Source organism: Wolffia australiana, chromosome 15 (assembly GCF_029677425.1).
Source record: "Wolffia australiana isolate 7733 chromosome 15, ASM2967742v1".
NCBI classification, from domain to species: Eukaryota; Viridiplantae; Streptophyta; class Magnoliopsida; order Alismatales; family Araceae; genus Wolffia; species Wolffia australiana.
In genome coordinates, this window is record NC_135849.1 from 14,270,001 (window position 1) to 14,294,491 (window position 24,491).

Below are 24,491 nucleotides of genomic sequence, written 5' to 3' on the forward strand. Positions count from 1 at the left end.
ACCCATGGGGTCAGCAGTTATGGCCATTTGAATTTTGAGGATTTCTAGCCATTCATTTGTTTGAGTAGTTCCATCAGAATAGGAAGCCACTAGAGCATGCCACATCATCCATCCTTGTACGGCACATATTTGACTTGTTCCACAAGAAAAGAGGGCCACCAGTTTTTCCATAACATCCCTCCTTGTAGGGCACAATATTGACTTGTTCCACAAGAAAAGAGAGCCACCAGTCGTTCCACATCATTCCTCTTTAGTGGGCCTCGATTTTGTCATTTTTTAACCTAAAAAAGGTACCTGGAAAATATCAAATATTATCCATAAATTTCTCTAAAATTCAAAATTAATTATCTCTTTATCTAAAATTCAAAATTCATTTTAGATATACTATCCATTTAAATCATTAAAACATCAAAATATACTGACTTTAATGCAAGAATAATTATTTAGTGTACATATGTATTATTGGTGGAAATTACATAAAATTAATGATAACATGGATAAAATTAGCTTAATTATGCTCTAAAATGCATCAAATAAACAGGAATTATCATTCTTATTTGCATGTTATCAGTAGGGGTATTGGATATCGGCATAATAGCAATTGAGATCCAATATCATCATCCGGCATCAGGATATCGGTATGGATGGATATCGAAAAGCCCATTTTTGAGATCCAATTCAGCATCCGTTCTGATGTCGTCATCCCCCACCGGGGTCGGACATGCAAACACTAGTCACCAGTATTCTCGTCAAAGACATCTCTAAATGTGTTAAATTCAATGTCATCTTAGTATTATGATTTCTTTTTAAGTTGTGCATAATAGTTCTACGTTTCATTTAATCATCCTATTACTAAGAAATATGATTGAAAATGTAAAAAAGTGGGAAAACATTTTATAGTGCCTTCCATATCCAAGTTCAAAAGTAAACCTAGTCCCCTACTCTTGTTAAATCATTCTCTCACCCAACTTCACAACAAAAGCCAGCACATTGTGATAACTTCTCATTTCGACATATTCTTTAAATCATGTTTTCATTAGATGGAAAATAACAATCCTTACCATTAAACAATCCATCACCATTGGCCACACAAGCTTAGTCCACCGTTGTTGCTTGGGGATATGTATATCTGCAATATAAACTTGAAGATGAAATAATATCAAAGATACTGAGAACTCAAGGGTCTTTACAATGATAATGATCGATTATCGTCTCATATATATCTCCATTATTGGTAATGTTCTATGTATGATGCTTGGTTTTTTATGGCAACCAGTACTTTATTTTTGTCCACAGCTCAAAGATTTCTAAATTCAGATTAAGTTTGTTGTATGTGATGATAGCGCACCCAATAGGGAAGAGTCCTCTCTACTAGGGTGTTGGTTGGCAAAACAGACAAAAAATCTTTCACTATCTTTGCCAGTCAAGGGAATCGTTATTCCCTAATTTCCTTCCACCATGGAAACATATACGTTGTGGAATAGAACAAACCAGTCATGTAGTCATCCATTTGATTGGCAAAGACTACTGACATATGATTTGAATTGTGTCTTGTGTAGAGCTTCAAACCTTTCCAAATTCTATTGACAAATATTTTTAGTGATGATAATAATTACATTCTAGAAAATGGATGTGCAGTGTCATCATCTCAATCCGCTATCATTTGAAGAAGATGATACACATAACTCAACACAACATAGTGTTGTAACTGAGATGTTGAAGCCAATTCCACAAAAAGATGCAACATAGTTGTGATGTTCACTATAGTAGTATGCTTTTGTATAAAATTAAATGTAAATACATTTGTCTCCATTAAATTGATAGAGGCCAATAGTGAAACATGTGTTGTTGGTATCAGAGAAGAGTTTCCCAATGATTTTTGAACAAATCAGTACTAAATTTGATGGTCGATTAGTGTTTGATAGTTGATCATACACTAAGTCATCCTATGAGCATCCAACAAATAAGGGACTACACAAACATGGTAACTAAGGATAGACAGATTCATGAGTAAGTTGATACACACTCCTTTGTTTTTTTTAGAGCATGAGGTGCAGCATGCACCCCATGTGATGGGGAACCATCGCATCGACACCGACACGAGCGAGGACCGACCGCTCCGAGCCGCTCATGCCGACATCCGAGACCCGGAGTTCAAGTACCCTAAGTAAGCATTGTTATTTTCTAAATTGTTGCTCTCGGACCGTGTCGTGTATTGGGCCGGTCCCGCTTTCATCTTTTTATTCGTCTTCGTGTACGGAGGAGGGCCACGTCATTAGACGGAACCCTTCCCTTAGCTTCGTCACTTGGCACCCTCCCTTCCCCTATATAAAGGGGAGGTATGCCCAAGGACTGAGGGAGTCTCTTGGAAAAACAAATTGGTATTTTGTCTTAGTCAATTTCTCGTTCATTTTCCCTTGGTCAAATTTTAGCAGGGGAATCGTCCTCCACCTATCGACAGATTCTGCAGGTCGCCCAGCTTCCATCGGTGATCCCCTTGAACGTCCAGCTTGATCTCTTCGGTTTTCTCCCCTTGGCCGGCCATCCAGCAGCTCAACGCTCCCGCCCTGTGCGTCCCTTGATCGCACGGTCGTAGATCCCCACCGGCGGCCGCATCATTCTCCCACATCCGGTGGAAGTTTTCCTCGAATTCGGACGGCGAATCTTTCGGCGACGTCAGAAGATCATCCCCTTCGATTCGAGCACGGCCTCTCCCGACTCTTCATTGGAAATCGTTGGGAACCCGCGCTCCGACGCCCAAATTTGTGCCCGTGGTCGTTCGGTGTCGTGTTCTGCCGCCTGAACACGGCCGCGCACGCGCACGTCCCGCCTGCGGCTCCAACGTCTGCCGGCCTCCCTCGACCGGTTGCCTAGCGGTTAGCTTCATTCTACAGGTCTACCGGTTAGTCTGGGCGTTCTCCAGGGCAACGCTCCGCCCAGAACGCCCGTCTGGATCTCCTCTTGCACCTCGCACCCTCGACCTCCGTAGGAGCTCGATCACTCGGGTATCACCGCCAACTTACTGCTGCGAATCATTGTTCCGTCTCCGCCAACGTAGAAGCCTGCGGACAACCGGTCGCTGCAGCTGCGCCCTGACCAGGGGCCGACGCTCCCGCCTCGTAGCCATTTCTGTTGCTGCCGTTGATCGACATCTTGCCCCTGGGCGTGGAGCTCTTATTCAGAACGTGCTGATCGACAACTTGCTCCTGGACGTGGAGTTCTTTCAGGAGCCGACTTCTCCGCCTCATCGATATCTCTGCTGCGCTTATTGATCGTCGTCTTGCTCCTGGACGAGGAGAACTTATTCAGGTTCCATCTCGATCTCCCTCATTTTACAGTATCATTACGTCTTACAGTGCTGTCCCACTCTATCGCTTTCCATTGCCGCCTCATTTTACAGTATCATTACTCCTTGAGATAAACGATTGGTCTCAGCCGTCGACGGAGAACTCTTCAGGGCCGTCAAACCCCCCTCTCGTCGTGCTAGCTCGTGTAGGTCTCGCGGGTCATTTGGAATCGATCCGGATCTGATCGCTCATCTGGGGTGTACGGAGTCATCATCCCTACCTCGGCCCGCCCTCGTCGCTCAAAGAGGAAATCTTTAAACGTGCATTCATTCATTAAATTGATCGTATTCTTGCGCTATTGTGACGTAACACGAGCCGTAGATCCCAGCCGTTTCGTGTTACACCACCATGGGTTGGAGACTCAACCTAGCATTTAATATGATGATTGGTTGAGATTCTTACTCGGCATCCGTGATTGGCATCTCTCGTTGTGCCATGTGTCACCCTAGGTAAAAAGACAAAATATAGAATTATAGTGTATTATTTAAATATACTATTTAAATAGCTAGTTTGATGCTGACATGGTGGAGCATCAGTGCACACCACGTCAACATCCTCTCTTGGATTGTTCGATGAGAGAGCACCACATGATATAACATGAGGGATGCCGAGATCGAATGGCTCGTGTTACACCACGAGGAGTGTACGATCAGATATGCAGCAATGCAGACTTGATGCAAGCGGAGTAAAATTGATGAAAATATACCAAAGACGTTGCGGGTCTAGGAGGTAAGACCAGAGTAATGACAGGAGGGGTCCAGGGCACTGACAGGTTCCCAATGAGCTGAGTAATCAGCTCGAAGGCCGACGGGAGGGGAACAATCACAATCCATGAGCGTCCACGACTGTTGCCGACAACGAAAATAAAGTCCTTAACACAAATTTGGTGACTATTCTTATAACTCAAAAATTCCGGCAACGGAGCAGACAAGAATGGTACTGAAGAAGATAATAATGCTGAAAATAGAGGGAAAAAGTTGTGTGAATGATAAGCCTAAAAACGCACGTAATTTTGTCCTTGATTTTACGTTTCGACTTATACAATAAAATTTATAATTTCCCTTAATCACTAAATATAGAGAATCTAGAGCAAGCAAGGGATCGAACCACAGGGAGGCAGCAAATAAGAATTTTATCCAATTTCAATGAATTAATTCAAAGATGAATTAATTTTGCAATTTATAAACCTTAATTATATTTAATTTTGTTTTAATCAATCAAAATTAAGTAAAAACTTCATTTTGATTTTAAATATTTTCGATTAACACACTCAAGATTGGATAATTTTAATTTTAAGATCAGATTAATTTAGATTATTAATTTCCCAATTATTATAAAATTTTAAAATAATTTTTATGAATTAATATTGGGAATTTAAATAATCAAGAAAGGGATTTTTAAATTGGACTTCAAGATGGATGAATTTTCGAATCAAATTTTATTTTGGTAGTTTTTTATATATTAAATTAAATTCCTAAACAATAAAAATCAAAATCTAGAGAGAGAAACTAAACAAATTAACCTAGAGAGAGGAAGTGAAGAATTTAGGGAAAAGATGAAATCTGACCCTAAATTAAAAATCTAATGATGCAGAAATGTTCTAAAGTGATGTAGAATTAAGGATCAAAAATCCAATCTTGAATCAGAATCAATATGAAGTGCTAATTTCATTCAAAACAAACTTCTAGGGCATGTGCATTTTGCCCATGCCTTGGCGCTTTAGAATCGTTCAAGAAGATGATTGAAATACAAATCAGAAACTTACAAATTTGAGTGCAGAGGCAAGATCTGTCGACTTCAAGAACCCCTCCTGTGTCCTTCCTGGCCAAATGCTTGGGGAGAGCATCCAAAAAAAATTTTTGCCCATTTCCAGAGCTCCATTTAAAGATCCAATTGTCTGTCTTGTAGAGGGGGAAAAGACGAACCTACTCTCAAAATTTCAGCCCAATCGGACATCTAGATCTCAAGATATCAAGGTTTTAGTGAGGATAAATCTAGACCGTTGGATCTTTTATCTCTCTTCAAAATATCTCAAAAATCAGCATTTTCTGTTTGGCTGGCATTATTCTTTCTCGTTTTTCGCTGTCTCGAATCGCGTCCTGACACGTGATTGTCCGCGTCATCAGTGCACAATCATTGGTGCATAATGTCCCTTTTTGGATGGTTGAGAGAATGCCACGTCGCCTTCTTGTATTTAACTTTTTTTCTTTAGCCAAGTATTTAAAGCCATGTAAAAAAATATTTCTTCACTGAAATGAGGTTAAATTCCATGTAATAAATGATAAAAATCAGAAATAATAAAAAAATGAAAGTATAAGTGATTTATCTTTATTTTAATATGATAGCATGCAAATATAGTCATCAAAACACATAAATATAATGTAAAATTCATTAATTAATCATGTTAATTTGCAAGTTATCAGTGACCTGTGGGCCTGGATGCTCAACGAAGGCGTGATCGTTGGTGGCGAAGATGGTCACCGGATCAGTTGATGCTGATGCGACCATCGGATATCGGCAATGGGGTGGTGGCAGGTATGCGATTGGGCGCTCGCATGGGCAGGATGGCAAGCAAACCAGAGCGCATGGCGGCGGGCGCGATAACAGGTGCGACAGTAGGTGCAGCGACGGATGCTGTGGAGAGCACGACAGTGACACGACGGTGGCACGTCGGAGGCCATAGGCAAGTGGACCATGGCAAGAAGGCTAGTGGTTGCAAACAGGCGGCCCCGGGTGGAGCCGGGGCTGGCAGCCACTGGGGCGGCGGCTGCTGGGGTGACGATCGCAGTAGTGGCCCTCACAGGTAGCCCTTGAAGGTAGCACTTGCGGGCCTCCACTGGGGCGGCCCTCGCGGGCAGCCGCTGGGCCAATTCTTGCAGGCGGCGGCCACTAGGGCAACCCTAGCGGGCAGCGGCTAGGGTGGCCCTTGCAGGCGATAGCTAGGGCAGCCCTGCTGGCGGCCACCAGGGCAATGACCACAGGGACGGCAGCCACTAGGGCACCATTGAGGACAATGGCTTGATTGGCTCTCGTGGGTGGCGGCTAGGGTGCCCAGAGGCGGACGGAGATGTGGTAGGTGGTCGGATGCCAGAAGCGCCCCCGGACAGCCAGAGGTGGCTGCAGATGGTCGGAGGCAGCGCGAATGGTGGGAGGCAGCCGTGGATGGCCGGAAGCGGCCGATGACGGCCGAAGGCAGCCAGAGATGGTGGGAGGCGGCTGGGGACGCCTGGATTCAACTGTTGGAAGCTCAGCAGTCTCACGCGTAGGGTGATCTGGCTAAGGCAACGTCGATAGGACACGACATGTCAGTGATCATGCTATGATGGACGATTTGGCCGTCAAGGGCGGTGGAGGCGGCTGTTCATCCGGCAGTGTTATTGTCTTCTTGGCGGTGAACTGGCGGCGGTAGCCAGGGTCAATCGGTGGGCGTCATCCACACACTACTCAAACATAAACAAAGATAATCTCCCTAGCAGAGAGGATGGGACCCTGATTGAAGAAACTCAAATTTTCATCAAGCAAAGTCCAATCGTTTCTTTGGGCGTACCTTCCCTTATATAGGGTTGGGGGTTGCCCTAATGGATCCAATTAGGGGAACGTCCAACATGGGGGACTTCCCCTAATGAGCAAAACAAAACCAAAAAGATACGGAAAAGAGACTTTGAGAATCCAAAACACGGGGCCCCCGATAAAGTCCATAACGAAAAGAAACATGCAGAAAGTAAACGAACTATGGAGGCATGTCGTCAAGCTTGATACTTGAAGCTCGGGTCCTTTGTGTCAGCTCAGGCTCCATGACGGGCTGTAGATAAGCTCGAGCTTGATCTTCCAGAGGTCCTCCATCACCACATAGGTGCCACGTGTTGCGAGGAGACAGAGAGAGAGAGTGAGGGAAAAGTAATATTTTAGTTTGTCTTCTACTCGGTCCACGCATCACACTTATTCCAAAAAATGCATCATTTTTTTGTTGGGCCACTTCACAATGCACCAGAAAAAGTAAAAAGAAAATGGTCCATAATTAATTTCCATAAAGATTTTAGAGTAATGATTGCTTGTCACCAATTATCATGCTTAATTATAGTTGGTTGCCGTTCGACAAATTGAATGGCGACACATGGCATTGTGAAAATAAAGGGGTTAAAACATGTTCATAAATATAGATAAATATGCATTTCAACTTAGAAAAATTATATAGCAAACAATTTACATTTTAACTCAAGAAATTATACTCTTTCAGAATTTGATCTCAGAAAAATCCCCAAAAATATCTAAAATTCAGAAAATTCATAATATCATTCCATAAGTAAATTTAATCAATTTAATCTTGATAACATTCATATATAATTAATGTAATGCAAATAAAAATGTAAATACGGTCAGATTAAGCTACTAAAAATGCATGTTATGAGTCATCCATTTTTCTCTCTACTAATTAGTTGCATTCCTACATCCTTGTCTTTTGTTGGTAGTTAAAAATTTTAAATAGTCATTTTTTTAATGGTTGGCGTGATCTCCTTGTCTTCCTCAAAATCCAATGCCGAGAGCACCTCGTGTCCTTGAGATTTAAGAAGAAAAAACAAGCTTTATTATTAAATGACACATGATGTGGGAATGCATTGCCACGTGTCGCATCAATGTGGGAATGCATTCACTGACATGTTGATGTGTGTGAACAATGAATTAATCACGTGGCCAAGAAGATTTCCAAGCCATGTCACACCTTTTTTTTGTAAGGCCTGGGTCCACTTAATTAAAAAGGGGCCATGTTCGACATGTAATAACCATCAGCCAGTACATATTTGGCTTACAGAAGTATAAAGGTTAATTTTGTGTTCACTGTTTTGGGTTGTTTCTTACCCTAACAAGATTGGTATTTGGAGGAAGATTGGAAAACTAACATGGTATTAGAGCAATAGTGGAGAGAGCTTTGTCAGGCTTAATCTGTACTCTTTGAGTCCACTACGACCTTTTTGATCGAGTTTCAACTCAGGGTGAAGCTAGTGTGACCATTGTTGGAGCACATTGGTATTTCCCGAGATTCAGATCAAGTTTGATGGGCTTAACATGTTTGAATGGAGTAAAATTATAGAACTGGCCTTGGAATGTTGAAGACTAGGAGAGCACTTGACGAATGAGACATTAAGACTTTGAAATTGAATGAAGCCTTAATCTAGTAGTTGATTAGGCACAATGATCTCTAATATGAGGATGAATTTCTTATATGTGGAGATAATCAAGGGTTTCAAGGATCATGTTCATCATTATACTAGAAAAAAACACCATATGTGATATCTATATGAGTTGAATACAAACATTGCCCAAGCCAGATAGAGATAGGATATAATTATGCATGTTAATTGAAGGGAATCTGGAGAGGCATTGGCTATCTCTGGCCATATCAGCAAGGGGAAAGGAGTATGCACTCAAGAAAAGACTAATTATACTCCTCATGAATCTTAATCCCAGATATGAAAACCACAAAAGCCAGCTTCTCGCTAGGGCTGGGTAACCTACTCTAGAAGAGGCCATAGAAAAAGTGATGAAAGAAGAGGATTGTCTCAAGATGATGCCTAAATTTTTCCTAAATAATTATGATGCTTTTGTGGTGAAAAGAAGTGAGACACGAACTACTCAAGGAGAAGGCAGGTCGAATAGATCTCCTTTGGGAAGAACTGAGGTCACAAAAAACAATCCAAGGGAAGGTTTGTGATGTATATATTGCAAGAGAAGAAGACATACAACTGATACTTACTGGAAGTTCACCAATAAAAACCAGAAGCAACCAAAAAAGCATTTCATTGCCATCTCTTATGAATATGACCTAGGCAAATCCTCCCAAGGCAAGGGGAAGACGATAGGAACAAAAGTCTCATGGGAGTTTAACGAATTTGAAAAGTTAAAGGACAACATCAACCATCTTCAGACTATGTGATGGGAACAAATCGTGCGGTCATTTTAGCACATGATTCATAAATAAAAAAATAAAATTCTGAACTCACTCATATGTGAATACATGAATATGATGATAATTTTTGGTCGAATCCACAAAGGAAGCATTTGACTTTTAAATGAAATGGTTGAATTGGTAAAACTAGGATGAATCAGATAAAAAGGTAATTAAGAATTAAGATTGTATTCATCCAATTAAAGTTAATAAGTATTATAATCCAATTGAGTCAAAAGAGCTAAAAATAAGTATTATAAATGATAAACCCAACTCATGCAAGCGTCTTGACCAAGTCAAATCATTAACATTTAAAGGATAAAACTTTTATATTTTCATAAAGAATATAATTTAAGCATTTTCTGGAATTTTTTATTTTATAATTTTAAAATAATAAGAAAATCAATTGATAGTTCAAAGCATTATCATTGACCAACCCATTGACTCTAGACGAATTGATGGTCAAAACAGTAATATAATTTTTAAAAAATTGTATTTTCAGAAGCTAGAGAGATAAAGAATGATTATATTATAAATTAGGGATTTTTTCAAGACAGTATAGCTATCATAAATATTTCAAATTAAAGGCTTTGAAAAATGACCGTACTAATGACATCTAATCAAAGTGAAGAAGTTGTTCAAGAAATTTATGTCAGAGTTGGATGAATAAGTTATGGATGAAAAGCTGACCAAAAGAAGATTACAAAGGTATAAAAATAGTCCAATTTGGATATTTGAGTACTGAGAAATGAATATCATAATTCTAAGATAACTGTGAGGATTATATCAAAATCTCTATTGTTTTCTAACATTACTGTAATTTTAGCTCAAGATAAATCAAAAGCGACAATTATTACATCTTTCTGACCCAAAAATTAGGCCTTAAACCAAGTTCAAAGCTTGATTGAGGATTTCTGAGGTATCTTTCATGTGAAGAGATAAAAAAGCTTAAATAAATTTATATGAATGTGAGAGAGGCCATGTCATGCACGCCATGGGTATAGTTCTGGATTGTCTTGGACGTGGACAAAGGACGGGACGGGACAAAATTCATCCCGTCCTATGTCCGTTGTTAGTGTAGGGATGAAGGATGGGATGGTTTTTTGTCCACCAACAAAAAACCGCCCCGTCCAATAACCTCGGGACAACTTTTTGTCCCGTCCAGGCTAAAAACCATCCCGTCCTTTGTCCCCGGCAAAAAATATATAATATATTAATATCTATAATTTCAATATTTCCTCTTTGAAACCTAAAGGCTCCTGCGCCTGAAAGATTTAGGGCACTCTCTTGAACTCTGAAGTCTGAAGGAAGAAGAATTCAGATTAACCCATCGTCAGAGTAATCGCAGTGGTAACAATTCAGATTCCTCTGTCTCCTAATGTTGGCTTTTTAAAACTATAATCTGTGGTATAGAAAATACACATTCTCTCGCGTATATGTTTCTCTCTTTAGATCAGTGTCATCATTAGTTTCAATTATCTAGCGGCAATTTAATCTTTATTTTTTTAAAAAGATCAGTATTCTATGCAGCGGTGTAATCAATTTTTTTCTATAACGAATGACGGTGTAAAATTGTTCTCTCTCTTAACAAAATGATTGATTTTCTCTGCTTTTGTATTCATTTATTGAATATTTTGCTAATAATCTAGGGTGTAATCAATCTTAACTTTTAAAAAGAGATAGGTAGATCCATTAAACATACAAATAAACACTATTTATTTACTATTTTTTATGCATTTTAAATACAATCTAACGCATTATCTTCGCAAATCATAAACCAGAGGTAGAGAAAGCCAACTTATCTTCTCTTTGCTTTGTACTTGTCTCTAAGAAAATCAACGTATAAATTCATTCTATCTTAGTTTAATTTTTGTTCTGGATGAACTGATCTGTAGGACTTTAATCTTTCATTATTAAAATTAACGATTTAAAAATGAACTACTTCCATGTAAATTAATGTTATGATGTTGTGGTAATTCAACTTATTACTTCATTATCTCTTAGTTTAATTTTTTTTCTGGATGAACTGATCTTGAGGACTTTAATTTTTCATTATTAAATCGACTATTTAAAAATGAACTTCTCCCATGTACTTTAATGTAAAGATGTTGTGGTAATTCAACTTATTAATTCAGTATCTCTTTGTTTAATTTTTTTGTTGATGAACTGATCTTTAGGAGTTTAATTTTTCATTATTAAAATCGATGATTTAAAAGTGAACTACTTCCACGTAATTTAATGCTATGATGTTGTCGTAATTCAACTTATTGATTCATTCTGACTTATGCAGTCTTCCCTTCCGCAGGTACCGATGGGTCGTGGTCATGCTCTCCACCTAGCTAAGTGGCCTTGGCTCCCCATTGTTGTTGCCTCTTTTGGGACTGAAATTGTTTTGTAATCAGGTATGCGCATTCTTCTTCGCATTCTTTGATGGTTTGTATGATCTTTGATGGTTTTTATGTTCTTCGCACTTTTGTTTTTGTCTTAATTAAGTTCTTTGTTGAGAGACGATTACTTGTTAAGGAACCAGTTCTTACGACATAACGATAAAATTGTTCAAATAATTTTAATGCAAAACCGTTGCATGATTATCTACTTTTGGTGGATTTCTTATCTTTGGATAATTGTGTTGTTTAATTTTGATACTATTTAGTTGTGTTAATGATTGGGGTGCTTTGAAACTTTGAGTTGCAAGTACTATTCCACTTTACGAATAGTAATTGTTATGAGTTTATTTATCATGAGAAGGACTCTAGAAGCTAGTATGAAGACACATGCTTAAGTAAACTAATTAAATTTGTCCTAGGATTTTAAAACTTTAAATTGTTTAAAAATCTTAATGGGTTTTAACTATGTGTTAAGTCATTGGCTTTTTTGAAAGTTGCTAATAGTAATATAGCAGCATTATTTCATGTGCTTCTTATTTGTTTCTGAAATTCCAGCTCGACGGATTTTAATTGTAAATGTAAGTCACACGTATTTTACAAATGATTGCATCTTGTGAATTACCTTGGTAGAGTAATGGAGTGTACATATGCTACTACCCCAAAATCGATGGCTAGGGCTACACCGTTGATGTCCGCGGAGTGCATCCCAGTAGAGGTTGATGACAACATCTCAACTCATCGCAGAAGACACAATCGGTCTTAAGTTTTAGATCGATTTGTTGAAGTTTCCCCAGATGAATACCAGTGCACGCTATGTCAAGCAGAGAACCCCACCCGTAAGGTCATCATCAAGAGGAATAAAGATAAGAGTACAAAAGTATTTTGGAGAGTGTGGAGAAGGCGCACCGTAAATTTCACGGTGAAATTAAGGGACTCAAGATGAAGCAAAGAACCATTCTTCACTACGAAATACTCTCCCACAAGCTGAACTTACACGACATCACCGTGACGCATACGAAGAAATAGTTTGTTAGGTTCATCTGCGAAAGCGATCTTCCTTGGCGTCTTGTGAAGAAGAAGTCTTTTCGAAGACTATGGTACTACTAGATGCAGGTGGTTGGGGACATCCCTGGTCCGGATGCGGTCAAGGCGACGACTGAAAGGATGTACAGAGAAGTCCAAGGGAAGCTGGTGGAGATGTTTACCGACGTCTCCTGCGTCTCACTTACCGTGAATGCTTGGACATCCCAAAATAACCTTACCCTTCTAGGTGTCACTGCCCACTGGATCAACACTAACTGGAAGCTATGTGAGCTTCTTCTTGGACTGCGACAGATCAAGGGACCCCATAGCGGCATGAACTTTGTGATGCTTGTCGTGGAAGTTGTATATGAATACATCATCGAGTCGAATTTGTGTGCCATAGCCACAGACAATGCGTCCAACAACAGAATGATGATGGCCTCCATTATGGATCAACTGAAGACTGTAAACCCCCAATTCACTATAGGCCAACATGTACCATGCGTTGCCCATGTATTAAACCGCGTAGTCCAAGCCAGACTCAAGGTCATTTGCAATCTAGAACCTCCTGGATGTAATACACTATGTGTCCGAGATCTTCGCCCAAATACACCGCTGGGCACAGATGACCCAATCGATTCACAGGTCGTCGAAGATATTGCGGTGACAGTTGCACTTTTGGGACTAGTAGTTTCACTCGTGAGAGCCATTGTCAATGCCATTCAGGAATCCACATAGCGTATGGAGAAATATGTTGATATGTGCAAAACGTTTGAGCTCCCAGATTCAAATAAGATAAAGGTCAACTGCCCAACATGCTGAAACTCCACTTTCACTATGTTAGAGCATGCACTAGCTAAGAAAGAGGTTCTGGACCATATGGCTTTGAGTTTCCTTTAGACGTCCACTAGAGATTACGACCTATGTCAGGAGGACTAGGTGTTGATTGAAGAATACATGTGCATCCTTGGCCCACAGTGCCAAGGTACTAACTTTGTGTGTTTGGCAAAGAAATTGCCAATAACTGAAGTAACGTCATTGGTTGCGGAGCTGAAGAATCACCTTGAGCAGGTTAAAAACAATGCAAGGGCATCATTGGATGATGAACGGCTGGATGCCCTACGATCGGTTTGTAGTGCTATGTATAACAAGTTGATGCAGTATGCACTGATACTTTGGGGCAATAATACCGTCGCTACAGCGGCGACATTCAATCCATTCTCTAAATTAGAGGTTTTGCATCAGTCATGTCGCCAAAGTGTGATTTCCTATCTTGGCGGTCTCTTGGATTATGCATCTATTAAAAAAGCACCTGAATGTGACTTAGAGCACGGAGAGTTTTCGAAAAGTTGCCGTTCGGCACAATATGTTTCATCCAAGCAGCAATATATGCGTCCATGCAGTTATCTAAACATCTCATGCAGCGAGGAGGAGGATAATCCTGTAAGTTGGTGGAAGGATGTTGGGACATGGTACTTTTTGAATTTGACAAAAATTGCTCACCAATTTCTGGCCATGAGTCCGACAAGCGCACTAGTGGAGCGACTTTTTTTAGTCGGCCAGGGCATCACCATGTATCGAAGATCATGCCTGGATGCAGAGAGCATTGAGATGTTGATGATGCTTCGAGCATGGTTCCGTCGTGTAGAGCGGGACTCCTCCGACTCCGATGATGACTCTGACGACAATGACAGCTCGAGTGCTGGTGCATTATGCTCTACCGCTTTCCACCTTTTCTTAAGCATGTTTATTTTTCTTGACTCTCTCTATTCCATGTAATAGAGTAAGGGGGAACAACATGATCACAGTGGGCAGGTTTCATTTGATGATACACTCTAACGTTTAATGTAAGTTATGCTTCTTCGTTATTCTCTCTCTTTTTTATTTGCTGATTCATTCCATGTAACAGAGTACCATTTTATCTTTTGCATTTTAGAATACTGCAGACGAGCGTGCACTCATTTACCACAAATTTATCAGTTTAAAATCCTACCCATGAAACTGACCTATTAGCTCTCCATACTTATTTAACGCATAAAACTGATTTGTAAGCTAATGAAATGATATGATGATTTGCACTTCATACCATTTCTCTATGAAATGATATTTTTATTTCATATCTTTCACGCTTGACACATTTCGATCAAGAAGCCTAATGAAAACAGTCTTGATTCCATGCGAGAAGATCTCGTCATATAATTTTCTTCCCTTTTTGAGTTGTCCATTTTGATTTATTTTGTTGTGAAAATCTTGAATAATTTTGGGCTGTTATTCATGGCAGGTTTTGAGGAGTCCTCTTGCTACATGTCATGGTCTCTCCCAACCTCACCTCGCCTTGGCACTAACCCTTGTTCAGACATCTTCCCATATGGAGAGGGGGTGATACTCTTTTGCTGCTACTTTTACTCAAGCAAACAAAACTATTATTGCCTACTCGATTTTCACCCATGCAGTTATTCCGTTGTGAAAGATCTAGTTTTCACTCTGAAATTTTGTGGAAAAAAGGTCATTTTCTTTCATTTCAAAAACATTTGTACCCGTTATGATTTAAGGGCCTGGGTTGGGTTTTCTTGCAGTTCTCTCTCAAGAACAGTAAAAGAAATTTGGGTTGGGATTACTTCATGATTTTTGACGCACTATTTTCTTGGATAAGTTTATCTTATGATTTCCTTGGTGCTCATCAACCAGATCTTCAAGGAGTGGCCTGGAAAATATAACTTTCTCACCGGGGGTTGGCGCTGACATTCCAAATAGAGCATCTTTTTTACAAAGTCTATAAAACATGCACCTTTTTACAGGGATAATCACCAATTCCAAGCTAATGACTAGAAAAGGTCTGATTAAATATCGTTTGGATAACCGATAAGGATCTAGGAAGTTGTATGAATTTGTCGATTATTTCATTTTCTCCCGATGAACTCTACAGAGAGAACCCATGAGATTTTGCTCCATATCTGTAATTATATTCGATTTATTAAACTCTAAAATTAAATTCGATTAATTTAATAGCAAAAGGACTCAATTGTAATAAAAAATTATTACACTGCAGGGGGAATGGTACGACATTTTTCCATTTTGCTATAATTTTATTACAGTCATTGAGAATTTAATCCAAATAAAAATGCCATTCTGAAAATTGGCGATTATCCCTATTTATACGTTAAACTATTATTTTTACCCAATGAATTTAAAAAATAAATATAATTTAATAAGATGATAATGGCATGTATAAAAATTAATTACATTCTTAATTAATTATGGATTAAAATTTGTTCTTTCCAAGTTTTATTGCTAATCCATACAATATTCTGGCAATTTAATCCAATGATTTGAGATGAGAATGGCATGTATTAAAATTTATTATTATTTTTATTAATTAGGGATTTAATATTGAATTTTCCATATTTTATTGCAAATCCATACATTATTTTGGGAATTGAATCCAATTGACCAATTTTTCCACGTTATTCAAAAAAAAATACCAATTTTTCCACGTCCAACATTCGCATGTGCATTGTTTGTGTCTTTTGGGACGGACAAATTTTTCGTCCGTTGGGACAAAAATCGTCCAGTCTCATCGTCCCCGGATGAATTTTCATCCAGAAACATCCATACCCCGTGGACAGAATGATTTTTTTGTTCCCAGACAAAAAAGCCATCCCCTTTCCATCCATTCACATGACTCATGGGGTCCATTTCTTGTTTTTTAGATCATCTTCTTATGAGTCGCGTTCTTCCACATGCATCTGCACTGAAAATCAAAATAGAAGTCCCACATGGAAATGTTTAAATTGTTGGGACAATATAAAAGGAATTTTATTTTATGTTAGTATAAAATTCTTGAAAGTGCCTCATAGGCAGTGGACTAGGCCCATGTAGGTGTGTTGGCTGATTGCAATGTCTTCACATTGGTGCAGCCACATCAGCTCCTGTCATGGACTCATGCCTTTAACTGTTTTAATTCAGATTCAGGAATAAATAATATTACTTAGAAGATTCAGATTTTTTAATTCATAAGACATTTTAAAATGAAAATTTCTCCATGTTTTCTAATTTTATATTCTTTAAACTCATTCCACCTAAAATAAATTATAATAAAGAAAAAGGATTAGTTTATGGGAATCACTTGAAAAGCCAAACTAGGACAACTTTGATGCTTCTAATCTTCACCTTCATCTCTTGCTTCCTTATTCATCCACTTAATCCCGGAATGAACTCAACTCAATAAATGCGGTTAATTTTAAATTGTTTCACCTTGAGAAATCTCAAACATGTATATAAATATATAATTAACCTTCATTTAAATAAAAAATAAGACTTATTGGAATGGCATGGTGATGACGAAAATATGATAAAATAACGATTGTGCATCATAATCATGAGAATTTGGATTTACAGATGGTGAAATATGATATAAATGAATACACAAGATGCATGTTATCACAAGATACATCACAGGTATAGTCAGGTGAGACTTCAAGTTTTCACGAATTGGATCATATTCAATGGATTGTGGACTATGGGGCAACAGATCATATGAATCTGACTAGTAGTTGCTTTTTAAAATATACAGCCTCTAGTGAGTCACACCAGGCAATTATGGCTAGGGGAGGAATCATGTTTGTTGCATCAGTTGTTGAGGTGCAGTTAAAAAAAATTGGGAAGCGGAAATGATTTCTTCATGAGCCATATTTTAGGACACATCTCTTATCTTTAGAAAAATTATTCTGCGATATGGGATGAAGATGTGCATTGGATGACCATAATTGTTTTTTGTTTGACAATGTATCCAAGAAGAATATTTCATCCTTTTGGATTGGGGGAGGTATGCTGCTTCAAGATGATTGGACCATTGTCTCTCGTCCATGAATCTGGATGGAATGGCTTGATAAAATATTTTGTTGTTGCATAGGTACACGAGCCATTCTCCCTTCAAACTATTAAGTACTTGTTTTCTCAAACTTTATGATGGAGTGACTATCAGTCACTTGTTGTGTGAATCATGTCAGTTATCTAAGCACAAATATTCATCTTTTAAATATTTTATTGAAGGGTGGTTAAACCCATTTGAATATTGGGACCATGTCCTTTGACAAGCCTTTTTGGCTCCAGATGGCTTGTGATTTGACTATATAGGGTAACATGGTTATATTTATTGAAATCAAAGGCAGCGGTGTCTCAAATTGTATCACAGTTCTTTTGATATAATCAGCAATATATTGTTTAAAAAGATCAAGATATTTGGGTCTGACAATGCCGAGGAATTTTTTAATTCTGAGGTAAACTAATATTTCAAAACTAATTTTTTAATCAAGAGTCGTCATGTGTCAATACTCTTCAATTGTATGGGTTGGATGAGAGGAGAATTGGCTATATTTTTAGTAACTTTAAGGCCACTTCCCTTCAAGCCAAGATGATAAAGACATATTGGGGAGAGGCTATTGTTACAATAGTGCACTTTATTAATCAAAATCAAGCAATACATTGGTCTTTAAAAGTCTAAATTATGAGTTGAGCACCAAGTTTCCTAGGGGCTTATATGCAAATTCGGGTGGTATCCAAGGTTTTTGGACGGGTGGCCAGCGTACGTATGTAGTCATCAAGCTCAGTCCCAAGGCACTCAAGTGTGTGTTTTTAGGCTACTCATGCACGCAAAAGGGGTACATATGCAACCACTCAGCTGCTAAGAAATTGTACACATCTCCATATGTGACATTTGTTGAGCTGGAAATGTTCTTTAAAGCACAATCTGATGATGGCCGAGATGAAGGGGGAAGACAGTAATATGGAAATATATGTGGCCGGCAAGCCAATCACACATTCCACATCTTTTTCCATGTTCATTAATAGAACATATTCATTATAGTGTATGTGTGATAATTATAATGAAGTCAATGAATACATGATCGGACATAGTGAATATTGATGAGATCATAATACGGAGAGCACTAGTATTTAAGAATGTGTTCAAAACATTCATATTCGAAGGATACACGAGAAGGACATCAAAGTATCCAAATAGAATAGCATTATCTAGCCTCATTATCAACCTGAGTATGGATGATCCCATAGCCATTAGTAGTGTTTGTCCAACTGATATCCGTTCGATATTCGATATCGAACAACCGATATCCGATATCAGCAACAAAACTGGGACGGTTTCTGATATTGGATATCGGTCGATATCCGTCTTTGAGGTGTGGACGGATATCAATGACGGATACTGATTATCTAAGGATGAGGCGGATCTCAAATATTGGATATCGGTTATCGATATCTGGATATCAAAACTGATATCTAGATATCGATAGCCGATATCCAAAAAAAAATTTCGAAACCGTTGCAATCCCATATGGAACATTTCTAAGATCTCTAATAAGCTTTAAATCTGGTCCATCCCTTTTTCATAAAAACCCCTATAGTATGTTGTGCACGCAACGGATGCTGTATGTGACATTATTAGAGAAATGCCCCTCCGACTTTATACTCTCCACATTTGACTAGAAAAAATATATGAAAAACAAAATTTATTCATTAAGCCCCTATAATAATTTATTTGGATTCATAATTGTGCAACATGTAACCAATTTTTTTATGGGGAATAAGGAATATTTACAATAGTTTCCTCAAAATTAGAAATTAAACTAAAAGCTTATTAGTGATTTTGTTGGATCTACAAATGGTAATTGTAAATTTTTAATGTTGGAAAAATCTAGAAATTTATAGGGAAATGTTGAAAATTCTGCAATTGATGCCTATACTATCTTGATCTTAAACATGATCAAAACACCCAATATTTATATTAGTCAATTAAGTGCAAATTTTTAGGATTTATATTAGTGATTTAGTAGGATCTATAAATGGTAATTGTATATTTTTAATGATGGAAAAATCTAGAAATTTATAGGGAAATGTTGAAAATTCTGCAATTAATGCCCATACTATCTTGATCTTAAACATGATTTAAATATCCAATATTTATATTAGTCAATTAAGTGTAAATTTTTAATATTTATATTATTGATTTTTCAGGATCTACAATGGGTAATTGTAAATTTTTTATGTTCGAAAAATCTAGAAATTTATAGGAAATGTTGAAAATTTTTAACAAAAGAATTGTGCAACAAAATTGACTTCTTCTGTAATATTCGACCGTCAAAATATGCCCTTTACCTTATCATTTCCCCACGGCTCCGTCAATGGTTTGTGCTGGCTTGGTCATCTCCTGCATATCAAAAGAGAACAAATAAAACACGATGATAATGTAAAATATGCATTATAAGGTAGTCAATGTAAGGGATGTGCACATATGGACAATAGCTCCCTTGTAATGGAGGCAAGTAAGAGGAATCGTTTCGCCCCTATGCTGGCCGACCAAGATAGTGGGGTGAACACTCCCTCATTAGGCACGACCTCTATTAGGTATTGGTTGAACTCCAGTGCCGACCTCATTGACACAGATGCCAGTTGGACTTTTTGCATAGTGCTCTGTAGCCAAGAGTTCATTTCTCTACCTTTTGGGTACTTAATTCAAAGTGGCCACCCGACGCATGCCTCGACGAGTCACATGGTAACAAAGACCGTACATATGCAATGACCCATTGTGGAATGGGTCCATCAATGTCACACAGGTGATTGCATCATTCGCCTACAAGATTTCTACATATTGCGCCAGCTTGTGCTGCATCACCTTACACACTTGTGCCATGTTAGAATGATCTCCTTCATGCAATTGTCGTATGCATGTGAAGAATGTGCCTTCTTCGATTTTCTAGACCACCTCCTCCATGTCGCGCATGAGGCCGTCTATGAGAAATAATACATCACATATGGTCAGCTTCACTAAATGCAAACATGATCGGCGGATACAGTGAACCACCCAAGGATGCGATATAATTCTTTCAAAAACTCCCACTCGTCCTTCGACATCTTCGTTGACTTCCGCTTCCGGCCAAAATTCTTCGACACTTCATCAATCACATCACTTTTCTTCATGGCGGCGGATAATATAGCATAAGTATTGTTCCAACGGGTTGAACAATCCAACACGACCATATTAGAATCTTTGACTTCGGGGTCGTCTTCACATGCCTTCGTTGTGTAGAGCTCTGAATACTACACACTAGTGTCCGCACCTTCGCAACTACATCACCCAAATATACCAGATGACGTGCATCATCATTTTCTTCAAACACTGAGTATATATCTTCATGCAAGTTGTCCTAGTCGTTGGCATACTGTTCTGTTGTCCTGCTCACATCGCCTTCATCGGGCTCTACTACGTGGGCTGAAGCTTTTAAGTGTCACTTGGACGACAATGTTCAAAATGTGTGCAACACATGAGACGTGCCTTTTGGTGCTTAACACTGGGTTGACGCTCTTTATCTTCTTTGCAATCACTGACAACATCCTCTTATTCACAGAGGCATTGTCAGTAGTCACAGCATAAACCTGCATAAACACAAGTCATGTATAAATCACATGTTTAATTACAAAGATAGGCTCGATGTTGAATGATGACCTTTGGTTGTAGGCATAATTCTTCTAGGACATGGAGAACGATGGACGCCATGGTGTCCCCATCATGCTTGTCGATGATCTCTCGAATGGCAAGTACTCGCTCTTGGTAAACCCATTTCTCGTTCACCCAATGAACATAGATTCCTAGAAGTCCAGTACCGTTCTCCACGGTCCACGCATCTATAGTGAGGGACTGACATAATCACACATAGAACTTATGAAGATAGGATGACTACTTTACAGGGGTCGATCGCTTGAATAAGGTAGAAATAAGGCCGTGGGTAGTCGATAGCAGAAACACTGTGAAGTCACGTTGGCCTTCTGGTTATCGACGATCACCGACTAGAAACTCTCGTATAATCCAACTGAAGATAACACCAGTGATTCACACTAGAAAGAAGAGGATCGTACATGTGCCTAGAGTAGATAGCTTCCACAGGCGAAAGAGGAGCTCTTAAGAAGGCGCCTGGTCCAGAAATTGCTAGGTTATAAGAGAGGGTCGCTAGAAGAAGAAAATAGAAACATTCCACCAATTGTTCACCACTTCATGCCCGTTTCAGGGGCTATTTAAAAGAAAACACAGACGTATGCAACAGTTTTAGACAATAAATAAGCATGGATCTTACCTACTAGTAAGTTCCCACGTGGAGATTTACACCATCTAGCGGTGGACGTACACTATACGTCAACTCCCACGGGATTCACAAGATTCAACTCCGTTGAAGCAAGGGATAACTTTTGCATAGTCTCTCCACTAAACCTTCCAAATATTTACTCCACAAGCCAACCGTTGCCACTGCCCTCGCCGAGGGGGGTGGGGTTGTTCCTAGAATATTGTCAACGACGGGTTCATCTCGGAATGGCTGAGCCACAATAATGCGTACTTGGCCAATCATCTCCTGAGAAAAGTCATTGATGACCAAAAAGAGTGGATCCCTGAAACATTCCTTTGGTACCTTATGGAGAGTGTCCGGAACCCAGAGAGGAATGGTTGTAAGCGTGTTAGTATACGGCTTACAATGTCATCGATTAGTGCTTGTTGGCGAGGCGTCCAAGTAGGAAGTTGGAATGTGTCTGACTGAAGTGGGGAATTCGACTGAGGCATCGGGTTGTTGGAGTCTGAGTCAAAACTAATGAGGAGAACATCTTCATTCGGATGATGGTATGCTAGTCGTTGGAGGAGCAGATGAACACTATGACGTGAAATACGTTGACTATGCCAAGGGAGATCTTCTCCTAGGTCTGCTTGACTGCGCAGTGTTGACGTGGACCGAGGCATGCCTAGGGGTGTTGATGACTCCAAAGTACCTGAAAAATACTCGTCCCACCAGTGTGGAGCGAGCGTTAAAACGTCAGTTAGGGAAATCCACATGGCCTCCAAGATTGGTAGACCCTGCCACTAGACCAACACATTGATGGATGATTGTTCCTCAGATTGAGGTCTCGTCGGAAAAATCCTCATTGGCTGATGAGTGTCTATCATTGGGCCTGGTGTTAAGTCAGTGATCATCCTTGCATGCAAGAAAGGACCCTGATCCATTGGATCAAGCAGCATTGCTGGTTCGCCATGATAACAAGTGAGGTCCGAGATGTTGAATCTAGAGCTAATATTCCACTTTGATGGTATATCTAGCGCATAGGCATTCGAGCCCAGGTTCTTGATAATTCTAAGTGGCCATGTGCTTCTTTTCTGTAATTTGTTGTGCGCCGAAGTAAGCCGAGCTGGGTGCGTACGAACCATAACTTGATCTCCTTTTTGGAATTTAATGAGATGACGATGTGCGTCAACAAGAGTCGTGTACATCTGATTGGATAGAGCAATCTTGCATGCAACCTCATAGTGGAGAGAATGGATGCTTGTTGCTAATGATTCCACGGTAAATGATGACCTGGCAAGTCCTTCAAGAGGTGGTAAGTCGATAGGTTTGCAAGGTTGGTGAACATAGACGATCATGATTGGACTCCTGACGGTGGTTCTATTGTTGGTGCTATTGAAAGCAAATTCTGCTTGAGGTAGCAACTGATCCCAGGGGACAGAGGCATCGATCACAAGGCAACGTAATAAATTGCCCATATTGCGATTAAAAACCTCGGTTTGTCCACGGCCGCATGGGCACAGGCAAGGGTTGGTACAAATCTCGATTAGTTTGGACAGATTTGCCTTCAACACAAGTGTGACACCTTTCAAGAGTATTGTTGATGTGGCATCCCATTCCAGGCCAATAAAACCGCTCCCGAATAGCTTTGTAAGTCTTGGTTCTCTTGGCATGTCCCGAGAGTCCTCCTTGATGCACCTCCCAAATAATGAATTCTCGCATAGACGTACGTAGAATGCATACAAGCTGATCTTTGAAGAGAAAATCTTTAGTAATGTTGAACGGGTCCGCACTGTGTGTTGGGGTTGCATGGAGATCTGCACAAATTTTAGAGAAATCAAGACATTCGTGGTAGAGGGTGGGAATACCATCAAATCCCACAAGCTGGGTGGAGACCGCAGACAACAGATGTCGACAGCAGCTGAGAGCGTCTGCAACTCAATTGTTGAGCCCCGACTTGTGTTTGAGACAGAACTGGAAGGATTGAAGGTATTCCATCCATTTAGCACGCTTCAGGTGAAGATGGCGTTGAGTGTGGAGATATTTCAAGGCTTCGTGGTCAGAAAATAACACAAATTTCCACGAAATGAGATGATGTTGCCAATGTTTCAGGACTTGTTCTACGGCATAAAGCTCCTTCTCTTAAGTGGAGTATTTTTGGCTGGTTTTGTTAAGCTTTTCATTGTGGAAGGCGACAAGATGTCCTCCTTGACTGAGGACGCCGCCAAGCTCAGTGCCTGACACATCACATGCCACTTCAAAGAGGACTTCAAAGTCAGGGAGTCTTAAGATAGGAGTGCTGGCCATCATTCTTTTAATCTGATCAAAAACTGCTTGAGCCCCTGCATTCTAGGAGAATTCTCCTTTGTAGAGACAGTTGGTGACAGGGGTCATGATAGTGCTGAAATTCTTGATGAATCCACGCCAACCCATGAAAGCTACGAACATCATGAATATTCATAGGGACGGGCCAATCGATGATGGCGCGTACCTTTTCAGGGTCGACAGAGATCCCTTCTACCAAAATAATTATTCCTAAGAAGAGAACTCGATCTCAAAAGAAGCTGCACTTTTTAAGGTTAGCCATAAATTGGTGTGCTTGTAAAATACGACAGCCAATACGGAGATGCTCAAGATGATCGTGGACTGTTGGACTATAGATGAGGATGTCATC

The 24,491-nt window shown here is 39.5% G+C and overlaps 1 long non-coding RNA gene across 1 annotated transcript; it reads left to right on the forward strand.

The window, feature by feature from the left end:
• The first annotated feature begins 2,347 nt into the window (after positions 1 to 2,347).
• LOC144713329 (uncharacterized) lies at positions 2,348 to 3,746 on the forward strand. Its single transcript, XR_013584018.1, has 2 exons — positions 2,348 to 3,309; positions 3,401 to 3,746. It is a non-coding gene; the product is annotated as an uncharacterized LOC144713329 (long non-coding RNA).
• Positions 3,747 to 24,491: the final 20,745 nt, after the last annotated feature.